This window comes from Galleria mellonella, unplaced genomic scaffold (assembly GCF_026898425.1).
Source record: "Galleria mellonella isolate WM207_F2 unplaced genomic scaffold, CSIRO_AGI_GalMel_v1 utg35, whole genome shotgun sequence".
Taxonomy (NCBI): domain Eukaryota; kingdom Metazoa; phylum Arthropoda; class Insecta; order Lepidoptera; family Pyralidae; genus Galleria; species Galleria mellonella.
In genome coordinates, this window is record NW_026442082.1 from 4827846 (window position 1) to 4843005 (window position 15160).

Sequence of the window (15160 nt, forward strand, 5' to 3'; positions counted from 1 at the left end):
TAGCGAGCCCTTACGGGCAAACGCAGTGTAGTACGAATCTACACTAGATGGAGTGATGACCTCAAATGTATTGCAGGGAGTCAGTGGATGTGGGTGGCTCAAGACTGTTCCTTATGGCAGTCTATGGGGAAGGTTTATATCCAGCAGTGGAGGGATAATTAGAATGATGAATGAATGATGAGGGAGCTACGTATAAAAGTAAAATAATGATAGTCAGTTAAATTATCCACGATAGAAATAAAATGCTGAGTACGGACCTCATTTTGTAAGTATTGCGACGCACGCACGCACGCACATACACGGGCGCACGCACGCACGCACGCGCGCGCACAAACATTTTGGACCCTTATATTACGCATTTGTGTTTTATTTTATTTTCCTTATTTATGTACCAGAGGGAGACTTTGTACAAAAGTCGAATGCTTGGGTACCATTCGTGTTTCAACCTTAAAGCAGTTGTGTTTGCATGGCTGTGTTTCGGTTTGAAGAGTGGAATATAGCGTAAATTTACAGGGTACAGAGGAATAACACCTAAGTCCTCAGGAATGGCAACGCATCGGAGGTATCATAGGCGAAACAGTATACTCTGTAATGTTTATGGTACTGCTCATGTCTATAGGCGACGGTTAGTACTTTCCATCAGGTGGGCCGTCAGCTTGTTTGCCATTCTAAATTGTATAAAACAAAATTGTGTAGTTTCTTTCTTTCTTTTTTTTTCTAAAATTATTTGTTGTTTCACAAATTTCAAAAGAAAACCTTCAATTAGACATTTTACGTGTGGATAATCATAAAATAAACAGGAAAATACATGGAGGAAAATAGTTTGATTATTATTTTACTCGTCATAGACGTAATGTTAGAATGTGCTTGATGTTTTTTTTTCTAACTACATCATGCCATATTTGGTTGACAAGCTTAAACGAATGTAATTTTATATTAGAATAAAAGATATAAGAATATTGATTAAAGATTAAGGATAAAGAGGGCCGTAGCCAAAGCCAAGTTTAAGGTAGGGCAGAAGATCTTTTGGTAGGGCAGAAATTGAAATTAAGTAATCAGGGCCGTAGCCAAACCCAAGTTTAAGGTAGGGCAAAAGATTTTTTTGGTAGGGCAGAAGTCAAAATTAAGTAACCAAGGCTGTAGCTAAACCCAAGTTTAAGGTAAGGCAAAAGATCTTTTGGTAGGGCAGAAGTCATAATTAATAGACCCAAGTTTCAGGTAGGGCAAAAGATCTTTTTGGTAGGGCAGAAGTCATAATAAAGTAACCAGGGCCGTAACTACGCCCAAGTTTAAGGTAGGCCAAAAGATCTTTTTTGTAGGGCAGAAGTCATAATTAAGTGACTTCAAAAAGCGAATCTGGCTCATTTTCTTGAGGCCTTTTAAGGTAAGACATTAAACCTTTTATGGTAGTGCATTGTCCCTCAATATCGCCCCTCCCCGTTCTAGCTACGACCATGAGAATAAAAGACGTTTATAGGGGAGGCATTTGTTCAGCAGTGGACAGTCTAATTAAGAATCTTCGTCTTCTTGAAGTGGTTCACAAAAAATAAAATCATTTTTTTTAAATATGTTGAAAAGTAATCGAGTTCGTATATATATATAGACTGTGGAATGTAGGGTAGGCGAAATAACCATTTCAATCGACCAATCCCAACGGAAGGCAGGTATAACGCATACAGGGTAAGATGGAAATCTTACATCTCATTAGCATCTTTTAAGAGAGTGTTCTACTAGTGAATGTAAATATTTTCCCCAAAGAAAAAAGGATGAAAGTACTAAAGAAATTTTTGAGCGTTCTACACTGACAAGGCAGGGTAGGTCCGGCCGTCAGGTTAATATGCAGCAGACCCTCTTTTATTATGTGCTCTTAAACTGTTCAACTTAACTAAAAGAATACTATAAGAATATATTAGCTGTCTCGTACCCGTATTCTATGCCCGTCGTATAAGCTTTAGTTTGGATGGATAAAAGGTGCATAAGAGCCATGTTTAATATTTTTTTTTATTTCACTTATGGCTGTGTTATACAAATAAAGGAAATAAATATATCAATAACTATTTAAACATGTTTTTTTTTTCTCTCTAATCAAACAGCACAGTATATTCTGTGCCGTCTGTGAAGCTGTTCATGTCTATACAAAAAGAAATAACAAAACAATAAATGTTTATTTATTCCACTTTCCTCCCCAAATAATAGATAAAAAGCACGTACATTGTAATTTCTTTGTCGCCTTTTGTAAATGGTACGGTTATAAAAAGGGGGAAACAAATTGAAAACGGTACGTGGTGTAATACAGGCGTTTAGTAGTGATACAAAGTAGTCAAGCGTGAGTTGCTCATATTGGGAATTCCATTCTCACGTGTTTTTTTATGTAAGTTTAGATCTTCTCTGAATATAATAATTATAATAATGACAGCTATATACCCTTATACATATTTGATGTTTGTGTATTTATTTATTACAGGTTATGAATGGATGCAGTATGCTTTATGTTTGAGAAACATTAAAATGGAAACAAATTACTAAATGTTATTAAATGAATAAAGATATTAGTGAATAATTGTTTTTGTTTTTGTACGAAATATCTATAAATATATAAAATGAGTCGTGTTGCTGGATCTGCTTATGGATATGGTGGCATTAGTTGTTAGTTGTTAAGTATTATATATATATATATATATATATATATATATATATATATATATATATATATATATATATATATATATATATATATATATATATATATATATATATATATTTCTCCGTACTTATTGTTATATATGTATCAATATATGCTGTGTTTGCCTATAAAAAATTGTTACACTTAGTTCTAAGCTCCATAATTGTATATATATTTACATTATTTTGTGGAAACATTTGTCGGTAAACCTAAATAAATAAATAAATAATGAGTCAAAATAATCCATCATAGTAATCATAGAAATCTCGGTCAAGACTGTGTCGCGCAGCAGTTGAGAGTAGAGCTACAACATGTTTTTAGTTGAAACCTAAAAATACTTTAGGTATTCGCCTTTTTAATTGTTTTCCAAAATGGAGGATGAAAAATATTACATATATTTATACCTCTTTACAAATGGTTACCATAAAATTGTTTTATTTTTTTTTATTTAATTAGCATGCATAAATACATTAAAAAAAACTGGATTTTTTAGTACCAGTTAAACCTCTTGGGCTTGTGTGTGATATTTTATGATTTCGTTCTCAAATGTCAATATTTACATTAATATTGTGCTGTTTTAGCAAGGTTGGTTAGCAAGTAAATAAGCTTTCAGTTTAAACTTTATGTTTTTAACAGTGATATTGTTTCGCAATTACTTAATCATTGCTGTCAATATCTGAACTGTAGCAACATGGATTTTAATTATTTTATATATTAATTAACCTAACTTTATGGACACTCAATATTATACAAGGTTTCTTTCAAACATGCACTTATATTACTTGCATACACCCACTCTAACTTACCTACCTCGTTTTAGAATCACCAGAGGGAGACTTTGTACAAAAGTAGATTGCTTTGGTACCTCTGTCCTATTCGTGTTTCAACCGTGAAGCAGTTGTGTTTGCATGGCTGTGTTTCGGTTTGAAGGGTGGGATATGTATATATATATTTATTTAGGTGGGCCGTCAGCTTGTTCGCCATTCTAAGTTGTATAAAAAAAAAATCACAGACATTCAAATATAACTGCTTAACAGTAAACTACTTTTACTGTACAAGGTCTCCCTCTGGTATAGTACATATACTCTAAAACTTATAGTGATTAATTAACTTACTTTCATATTTATAATATTAAGTAAGAATTCTCCTAATAGAATACAACTATTACAGATTCTTTGCTAAAGTTATAAACAAATGCAGTTTGTAAACAAATTAGATACTTTTAAATTATCAACAATAACACATTTATTATTTTATAAATGGTGCAATAAAGTGTAAAATAAACAAATAAATAAATTCTTAATTCCGAGCACAATACTCTTTTTTTATTGCACTCGAGTAAAACTAGTTTAGTCGTGTTATTTGCGAGACCCCAAAAATAAAATTGAGGCACACAGACAGGCCTTCAAGGCATTCTGCTGGCATCTTTACATGACTGTCAACGGTAACGCTCTCCCTAAATTAAATAAAACAAGGTTCAAACGACAAAGGAAATAATATATTTTAAAACTATTTGCAATTGTTGTATGTAGCATTGTTATGATCTAATAAAAGGGAATATTAAATAATTATTATTTTTAATATTATAGCTTCTATGACAAAATGATTTTGTCATAGTGACAACCGTGATTATTGGTAACATTATTATTATAACAAACCATTTACAGTTAAAAAAATTTAGAGGAGTAGATATACTATAGTTCTATTTGCAGTTTTTTTGTAGTATTTTTATAGCATAATAAGAACAAATAGTGAATTTTACATGTTTTTATTGTAATAAATTCTAAGGTAAAATGTCTTTATCATAGTGACAACGGAGATTATTGACAAGATTATTATTATGACAAAGTATCTACCGGCCAAGGGATGTACCAAAGTGTGTACTGTCCACTCGTGATCAATTTGAAGTTTGCTTTAGTAAATGTATAGTATAATAATAACGAATAGTAGATAATTATATGTTTTTATTGTAATAGATTCCATAAAAAAGTGACTTTGTCATATTGACTATTGAGATTATTGACAAAATTAATAGTGACGACTTATCACGACGGCTTAAGAAATCTATTTGTAGTTGGTTAAATTATGGTTCTATTCATAATAATACGAAATACTGGGTATTTACTCGTATTTATTATTATAGTTCAGTCCTTATTTTGAATCCTTTTAATAATCTCACTATGACAAAATATCTACACTTTGTCATATTGACAAAGTTATTAGTGACAAAGTACTTATGGATCAAACAAAACAGCTAATAATAAGTTTATTATTGTATAATAATAATGAATAATATTATGAGTATTCGTTTAGTTTTAAACCTATTTTTTAACACATATTTAAATTTTCAACTAACCTAATTTCAGTATGAAATACCTATTTTATAAATAAAAAAATTAAGTCAAAAGAATAAGACAAAACACTTTATTAAGCTTTTGACAGTATCAAAGATATCATAGGATATAATATGATTGCTGTCATGTCCCTCAGGCGAAGCAATTCCCGACGACTAAAGGGTTATGTCTCCGTACATTTAGTTTTCTTATTTTCTTTTCTATACATACCAACAGATATACACACATGCAGCTAAAATCACAACGCGCCGTAATCAGATAAAATAGGGTAAAAAGGGTCAAGGTCCCGAGATAATGTGTTAGTTGGATTCCCATGTCGTATATTTATTTCATTTCCCGATCCGGGATCTTTTGTTTCATAAAACAATATTTTTTTTGTAATATGTAATCCTTTATATTCATGTCACGATGGTGTTAGTTCCGCTTGATTGATCTTTTCCTTTTTGTTTGCCACTATTTCGGGTTTTATTTAAATAGTTGTTTTTGCAACTTTGTTTGTGTACTGTTTGTCTATCTATCTATCTGAACATGTTAATTTTGTTGCGTATCTTTTCCAACTGTTGACTTTTTACGCTATCTTTATAAATATATCAGTTTAACCTCTTTAGGGGGTATTATTTAAAATAATATTATAAACTATTTATAAAATACAAGAAGTAATATAATATTGAAATGATAACTAGTTATTACTCTCGCTTCGTTCGCGGCTTCTAACGAACCTGGTTAATTGGGGGGAAGGGATTGTTAGTAATGGGGTCTAGCAACCCGCTTGCCAGCAATATACCCTATCAGATCGACCTCAACGCGGTTAATTCTTGTGAATTTGTCACGATGGGCTAATTGACCTGTTTTCATCCTCACCTATCTATAACTATCTATCTATCACTGGTGCTCCGCGAGTGTATACCGATAGCGCAGGCGGGATCGCTATTTCATTTTCACCCATTAAAAATACCTGGTTGATTAAAGGACGTACTCCTTCATCCAAAATTGTACGTGTGTGTGAAAATTCCTGATGATTGGTTTTTTTTTTAATCGATGATAATGGAATGGTAGCCCCACCTGCGCTATCGGTATACACCGGAAGGGCACCAGTGAAGGATGATAGGTGAGGATGAAGTAGGTCAGTTAGCCCATCGTGACGAATTCAACAAGAATTGTTCACGATAGTTTCCAGGGGAACCAAGTGGAGGTCAACTTAATAAGGCATATTGCTAACGATGGGGCTGTCAAACTCCATTGCTAACAATCCCTTTCCCCCCACCCTGATAATTGGTTGAGCTATTAAAGTGTCAAAAACTGACAAATACACTTTCACATCCAATTACACAAATGTGAAAGTTTGTAAAGATGAATGGATGTTTGTTAGTGACTCATGCTAAAACTACCGGAGGGATTCTAATGAAATTTGGTACACGATTATCTATTATTATTATTATTGAAAGACGGACTTTTTCAGGCGAAATAACCTGTAACACTGCGATCTTTTCATGACCTTTTGCGCTCGCCGTTTTTTTTTAAAGTTCGCTACGAATTCCTACTAATGATAGAAATTTTAAGATGTTTTTTGTAGCGACGTTTTTTATCTCCTCAGGATAGAGAGTGTAGTTTTCAAAGAAGATATATATATATATATATATATATATATATATATATATATATATATATATATATATATATATATATATATATATATATATATATATATATATTATTATATATTACTCATCTCCAGTTAAGAGTAACAAATACCCTACGCAAACACGCTCATAAACTTTTGCGTTTATAATAATAGTAGGATTAGAATGGATTTGCTCGCCTTGGATATTCATAACTTCGACGTTATGTTAGTGTTAATACATTGTCTATAGTAATATTCAATTTTCAATTTGTATTGCCAAACTTTATTTATATTAACTCGCATCTCGGAAGGCTCGTAATAAACGATTCGTGGCCCGGCAAATTTGGTCCCGATTTCGTCCATAATAATCTTTGTTTCTAGAATATTCATATTTTATAAGCGTCTACGGTTTTATATAATAATAATAATAATGATGATGAATCGGGCACTTTCGAGGGTGTTTTTGGTGGATGCCACCATACCGCATGACGAGAACCTCGTGAAAGCCGAAACCGAGAAAAAGAGAAAATATCTCGACCTGGCTCACGAGGTGACCGAAATGTGGGGGATGGCGTCCACCGAAATTATTCTAATCGTTTTGTCGGTGAACGGTCTTATTCCAACCAGTCTGGAACAACATCTCAGACGGTTGGGATTCCGAGGCGGCTCCCTCCCGGGAAAAATGCAGAAAGCGGTGCTCTTAGATTCTGCCCGAATTGTACGCCGGTTTCTCTCCCTGGGGCTCTGAACTCCGGCCGACTGTGCTTCTGCCGGGGGTTAGTTGCCATGTCCTCTCCTTAAGAGAGGAGATGAGAATTTTTGTAAAATTTAAAAAATAATAATATTATTTATTTAATTAGACTACATAAGGCCCATTTTGTTAGTTATAAATTGACTTAACCTATGTTAGTAAATGAGCGGTCATAACGCTCTTACATTGATAACCTGTCCCACCCAATATTTTAGGATGGGACAGTCCATTTTATCAGCCATTGTCATCAGGACACTGTTTGAGCTAACACGCACCCTACCCAACAGCGAAACAATTCGTTTGCGCCGTATTGCGTAAAAATTCTCCGTACGCTCTCGTGCAAACACGTGTGACGCACTACAGTGACTAGGTAGCCCCAATAGTGCCCTGAAGGCATTATTATATTGGACTCGAAGAGCATTGTAAGTTTTTTGGTTACAGTTGACCCACAAGCTACTCGTGTACCTGACAAAAAGCTTTAAACAGGGTTATTTTTACTTGTTTTGTACATCTAGTAAACCTGCGAGCCAACATGCTACTTCTAACTGCCAATGCTCTTTTTTCGCGTTCTATGTCCAGGTCATCTTTCAAAGTACTCGTACTTGCAATAATGTGACCGAATATATTTGTTTTATACTTTATTAGTTTTTACCAGAGGGAGACTTTGTACAAAAGTCGTTTGATTGAACACCTCTGTCCCGTGCTTTCGTGTTTCTACCGTGAAGCAGTTGTGTTTACGTGGCTGTGTTTGATATGTGTGATATGGCAGTGAATTTACTGGGTACAGAGGAATAACACCTGAGTCCTCGGGAATGGCAACGCATGGGCGGTATCATGGGCGAAACAGTATACTCTGTTATGTACATGGTACTGCTCATGTCTAAAGGCGACGGTTACCACTTTCCATCAGGTGGGCTGTCAGCTCGTTTGCCATTGTAAATTGCATAGAAAAACCTGCGACATCGTCCGCGTGACCAAGATATGTTTACTGAGACGAATAAAAGGTAGCCTATATCTTTCTCCATTTCATACAAAACATCGTCATTATTAATTCAATTAATTATGTGTCCACTGCTAAACATAGGCCTCCTCATAGACTGCCATAAGGAATGGTCCTGAGCCACCTGCATCCACTGACACAGACTCCTCCCATATAATACATGTATACCAAGTATCAAAGTGATCGGTTAAGCTGTTAAGGTGTTATAAATTAACAAACAAACACACATTTATAATAGTAAAGGTAATTGGATATTATGAAATAAAATATAATCGAATTGTTGACGATTGGCGCCTTACTGTCCGGCTCGACCCACTGAGACTGCGTAGAGATGTTGCATCTCTATGCATCTTCTATCGAATTTATAATGGGGAGTGCTTTGAGGAATTGTCCTCCACCGTGCGTTTTTCAAGGCACTTTCTCCCACGCACAACCACTCTTTGGAATCAACTTCCTTTTTCCATATTCCTTATTCCTTTGAGCATATTCCTTTTTAAAAGGCCGGCAGCACACCTGCAATGCCGTAGGTGTTGTGGGTGACCATGGCCGGTGGTAGTCACTTACCATCAGGTGAGCCGCATGCTCGTTTGCCCGCTGTGTTGTAAAAAAAAAATGTTTTGGTAGAACAGACATTATATGATAATTTTCAAAAGCTGCCTTCATAAAAGCATTATTGATTCATATAGACGAAGCATGTTGCGGTCACAAAAGTTATTTAACGACAACAATGATAGAGAACGCCACTGACGTTAAATCTACCTTTTGTACCATATTTTCTTTCGATCAATAAAGTTATTGAAATAAAAAATAAAAAATGCCCCTTTTGGAGCAAAGCCTTTTGAAATACCGTCAATAATGTTGGTCTTCCCTTTTGTTTCTTTTCTTTAATAAAAGGTGAATTACTGGTTGACATTTTATCGGTATTGAAGTAAAATCTTTTGATGCTACTCGAGGCTAAAAATTTACTGCATTTTTTTTATTCAACGTTTTGTGCTAAACGAAGCCCACTTATTTGAAAGGGGTAAAAAAGCACCATTGTTTTATAGAACATGAAAGATATTGATGCCCATTGTGCCCTTTTTAATGGTATTTTTGAGGTCTATCTCTGTATATTATAATTTTAATATTTTTTTTTTTATTAAAACTTTAATGCATAGAGAAATTCTGTTTACGTTTGGCGGACTTAACACCAGACTGTGTTTCCAAGCGAAATACAACGAATCAATCACAGCTGCTTAGTAGAGACACAAGTGGAGTACAGGTGCTTACGAATATAACTTCAATACAACATCTTTCTTTGATAATTTGATAGACATTTTTTTTCTTTACAACTTAGAATGGCAAACTAATTGACAGCCCACTTGACGAAAAGTGGTAACTGTATAGACATGAGCAGTACCATGGACATAACAGAGTATACTGTTTCACCCATGATACCACCTATGGATTGCCATTCCTGAGGACTCAGGTGTTATTCCTCTGTACTCTGTAATTTCACTGCCATGTGCCTTCACACTGAAACACAGCCATGCAAATACAACTGCTTCATGGTAGAAATACGAATGGGACAAAGGTACCCAAGGAAACGACTTTTGTACAAAGCGACGTGCGACATCTATGTAAGTCAAGTCTATGAGACTATTTATACTTACACCGGCTATCAAATACAGTATGATGTCTATTTACTAATTCATACTCTAAAATCTCCTGACTTGCGTCTGTACGACACATCTGCGCCCTGATGTAGTGACCTAAATTTGTAGTAGAAACGCTGTTGAAACATCTGCCAATTTAACCAGCCAGTACAATCTCGACTTTATTGTTCTACATTTAAAACTCATTTTCATTCACGGTGTATCCGATAAAACGTTTTGTTTTCAACTTTATGCTAAGTGGGCCCGCGTTTTTTTATCTAACGTGCTTTCACGGTGGCTTATCTAAGCGTATATTATCAATGTCGTTATCTTTAAAGTTTTACTTTCCCTTAATTGGTTTGATTAATTTATCGTATAACGGCACGATATCGTATAATTTTACCGTCCTGATATTATAAGAACAAAATAAAGGGTTTAACTTGGTCGTGTGGTCCCGGTATAGAATAGATCCCCCCTTTGTCCTTTGTCCTTTTCCTTGCTGTCCATTCTTCGACCGTTCCCTTATTCGCCTGTTACGAATCCCGCGGGAAAGGAAGACGTGATGCATTCTTTGTCGGGACCACATAGCAATTTATACTTACACTAGACTATTTTTTTATATATTTTATATATATATATATATATATATATATATATATATATATATATATATATATATATATATACCAAAATAGCCGCAAATAAAGCCAGCCATTAATTTATTGTTCGTATTTGTACAAAGTAGCTATCAACAATGCCATCGTCCAATCACTTCACCGATTTCGAGTGGCGCTACCTATCGGGGGCAATTGTCAAGGCGTAATTGAAATAGATTTATGTCATTCCATCTGAGACCCGTATTCTCCAATCCAATTAGTACGTCAAGATAGTTTGTACGTCAAAGAGAATGGACGGACAAATCAAACATGCCACTTATTATTAGTGGCACGACAATAGCAAATGTCTAATTGAAAGTGAAGTGGCAAGGTTTTGATAGTACTATATTTAGTTTCTCACAAAATAAATGTTAAACAATATATAGTATTGCTGTATGGTCCCAGCATAGAATAGGCCACCCCTTCCTTTCCCGTTGGTGTCGTAAGAGTCGACTAAGGGAGGGCGAGTGATGGGCAGCGGCGTCCCTCTAAAAACATCTCTAAAGGCCTGACTGCGGTTGCCAATCCACCTGCCAAGCGTGGCGACTGCTAGCAAAATCCGCTAAGGGAGAGACTTATGTTCAGCAGTGAACAGTTAAAGACTGATATGATGATGTGTATGGAATATAATATTACCGTATGGTCCCAGCATAGAATGGGCCACCTCTTCCTATACCCATAGGTGTAGTAAGAGACCACTAAGGGAATTAAATGGTTGAGCGATGGGCAACAGCGTCCCTCTTAAAACATCGCTGAAACTTAACTACGATTGCCAACCCGCCTGCATAGCATAGCAACTACCGACAAATCCCTCCTTATAGAGGAGGTCAATGTTCAGCAATAGAGAGTTATCGACTGATATGATGATGATGGGCTCCCTATAATGTGATTGAACACAGCGATAGATGGCTCATCCGTCATACTCGTGAACGGGTACTTCCAGTACAGACTGGTCTGTTTAAGAATCACTCTGATTGTAGCTTTTATTAATATTAAATTTTTGATAATCATTTTATCCAGTAAATTGTTTTTGGACACTCAACTTTTGTTTAACTTTAAACTTAAAAAAGCAACAACTGAATCCTTTGCCTGTTCTTCTAAACTGAAATTTTATTCCGGTAGATAAAGGCCGGTATAGTAATAAAAAAATATAGACGTTTGCTTCCATATAATTTTATGATATTCGAAGCGGAGCAAAAAAACTACGTCTTACAAAGCGAAACCTATTTGCAGATACATTGTTCCGTGTTCTAAATTCAAACATTTTTCCGAACCAAGCGCCATCTATCCTAGGAACCTTGCAACAATAATTTTACTCTGTCAAAAAACAGTTTCAGGAAGCAAGAGGAAAATTGTAATCGTGTCGCCATCTGTTGATCGTGAAATGGAATTAACTATTTACGTATTTTAACTAACCTTTTACGTATTTTACGTTTGCTTTTGTTACAATATCTGGGAGTTTTACTATAAATACATAGATGGCATAAAATTGTAAACTTTTTACCTGACTTCAAAAAAAGAAGAAAGTTCTCGATTCCGTTGTATTTTATGATTTTACCTCAGAACACCATCATATATACATGTAAGCGATTCGAATAATCCTGTTTTTATCCAAAAGGATATACTTCTAAATTAGTCCCATAGAAATATTATCAAAATTTGTCGAGGGATGGGCAGTAGCGCCTCTCTTCAAACATCACCAAAAGCTAACTGCATTTGCCAATTGTGTCTGTCAAGCGTAGCAATTATTGGAAAACCCTTCCTAATAACTTATGTTGACCAGTGGAGAGTTAACGTTACGATGACAATGTACCAAAATTAGTGATTAAAACATAAAAAAAAAAAATTGCAATAAAATTGTGTACATTCTTCTTTTTAAAGTCATTTCTAACTGAAGTAAAATATAAGTTCCTGTTACAAGTGATTTAAATTTTATTACGAAATAAAAACTTTGCGCTGTAATTGAGACCTGAATGCTTGAAAACAAATAGTCTTAATTAAAACTTAACTGTTATAGAGCTCGGTGCTCTCTGTAGTTTGTATTTTCTCTCTCTTATGTATATTTGTCCTGCTCTCTCTCTATCAGAGCACTCTGCAAAGCAGAACTCAACTGTTGTGTTAGACTATTTAATTTTCTTGTTTGCAAGACCTATCTTTGTACATCTATTTACAATGTATTAAGTAAATAAAGTTAAGTTATCAACTAAGTTGCCTTAGTGGACTATATTAAAGAGATCAGAAACTAAAACTGAGATGTTAAAAAAAATATAAACTAAACTTACAAGAGAGAGACTTCGTACAAAAGTCGTTTGCTTGGGTACCTCTGTTCCATTCGTGTTTTAACCGTGAAGCAGTTGTGTTTGCATGACTGTGTTTTGGTTTGAAGGGTGGGATATGGCAGTGAATTTACAGGGTACAGAGGAATAACACCTGAGTCCTCAGGAATGGCAACGCATGGGGCGTAAAATGGTCGAAACAGTATACTCCGTTATGTCCATGTTACTACTAATGTCTATAGGCGACGGTTACCACTTTCCACCAGGTGGGCCGTCAGCTTGTTTGCCATTTAAAGTTGTATAAAAAAAACTAACCGATTAAATTTTAAATAAAACATACGAGGCTAAGTATATTCTTTCAGATAAAAAAGAATTTTCCATTTCGGTTTAGAACTAACAGAAATCTACTAGTTAAGCTTAATTACAGTTCGTATACAAAGTTCCACCAAGTGTCAACAATTTAAAAGTATCGACAAAGTAAACGTAGATATTTATATCTGTTATCTCGTCGTCAGATACTGAGGGACATATTTTTATCAGGATCAAAATAAATGAATCGGAAGAATGATATCTCACGACGAGGGCATTACGGGATTTACGAAGCGTGAAAGAAAGTTTGATTAAAATTCGATTTTCCTGTTTGGTTGGCCCGCTCTCATTAGCGCCTTATCTTGGACGCTGCGTAATGAGGTTGAGATGACAAGGGTTGATTTGGGATTTATTGAATTTTTTTTATACAACTTAGAATAGCAAACAAGCTGACGGCCCGCCTGATAGAAAGTGGTAACAGTCGCCTGTAGACACGAGCAGTACCATGGATATAACAGAGTATACTGTTTCGCCCATGATACCCCCCATGCGTTGCCATTCCTGAGGACTCAGATGTTATTCCTCTGTACCCAGTAAATTCACGCCATATCTCACCCTTCAAACCGAAACGCAGCCATGCAAACACAACTGTTTCACGGTTGAAACACGAATGGGACAGAGGTATCCAAGCAATCGACTTTTGTACAAAGTCTCCCTTTCCCTCTGGTAAATTCTATAATAACTAACACGTTACTTAAAAGGAAAATACTGTTATAAAAATGGTATGTAATATTAAGTATATAAACATGATATATAATATATATCATCATCATCATCATCATCATCATATCAGCCGTTAACAGTCCCCTGGTGAACATAAGTCTCCACTTATTGGAGGGTTTTGCCAGTAGCCACGCTTGCCAGGCGAGTTGGCAACCGTCGATAGGCTCTGATGATATTTTAAAAGAGACGCTGCTGCCCATCCCTCGACCATTACATTTCTGTAGTCACCTCTTACGACACCCATACTTAAGACTTATTTATTTGATATAGTGTTCAGTTTTGCAGTTAAAACATTGCTTTAAACATATTATAATCTTTTAAATTTAGAACGTTTACTACAGTCATAAAGATTGGCAACGTATGAGCGATAATTAAAGAGTTAACCAGAGGGAGACTTTGTACAAAAGTCGATTGCTTGGGTACCTCTGTCTCATTCGTGTTTTTACCGTGAAGCAGTTGTGTTTGCATGGCTGTGTTTCGATTTGAAGGGTGGGATATGGCGTGAATTTACAGGGTACAGAGGAATAACACCTGAGTCCTTAGGAATGGCGACGCATGGGTGGTATCATGGGCGAAACAGAATACTCTGTTATGTCCATGGTACTGCTCTTGTCTATAGGCGACGGTTACCACTTTCCATCAGGCGGGCCGTCAGCTTGTTTACCATTCTAAGCTGTATAAAAAAAAGTCTACTTAATTTGTTTTATAATAAATATATGTTAAATGTATGAATAGGGATGGTAGATATTTCATCGTGCCTCCGATTACTTCTCTCCATCGAAAGGTAGCCTAGAAGAAGTTGCTTTTAGCGATAAGGCCACCCATTGTCTTTTCACTGTGATTATTTCTTATAATTGTTTGTCTATAAAAGATAAAACATGCAGTGTGAAAGTAAAAAAGTTGCTGCTGCATTTATTGGTTTTAAAATAAGAACTAAGTGATTATTATGTATTATTAAGTACTATTTTTCTCACATTTAATCCCACTCTTATCTTAAGTAACCGCCGTTACGGGACTGTCGATTGCAGCTGCCCTGCGAGAGGCTGAAGACCGGGTGAAATGGAGTGACGTCATAAGAGTGGCAACAGACACC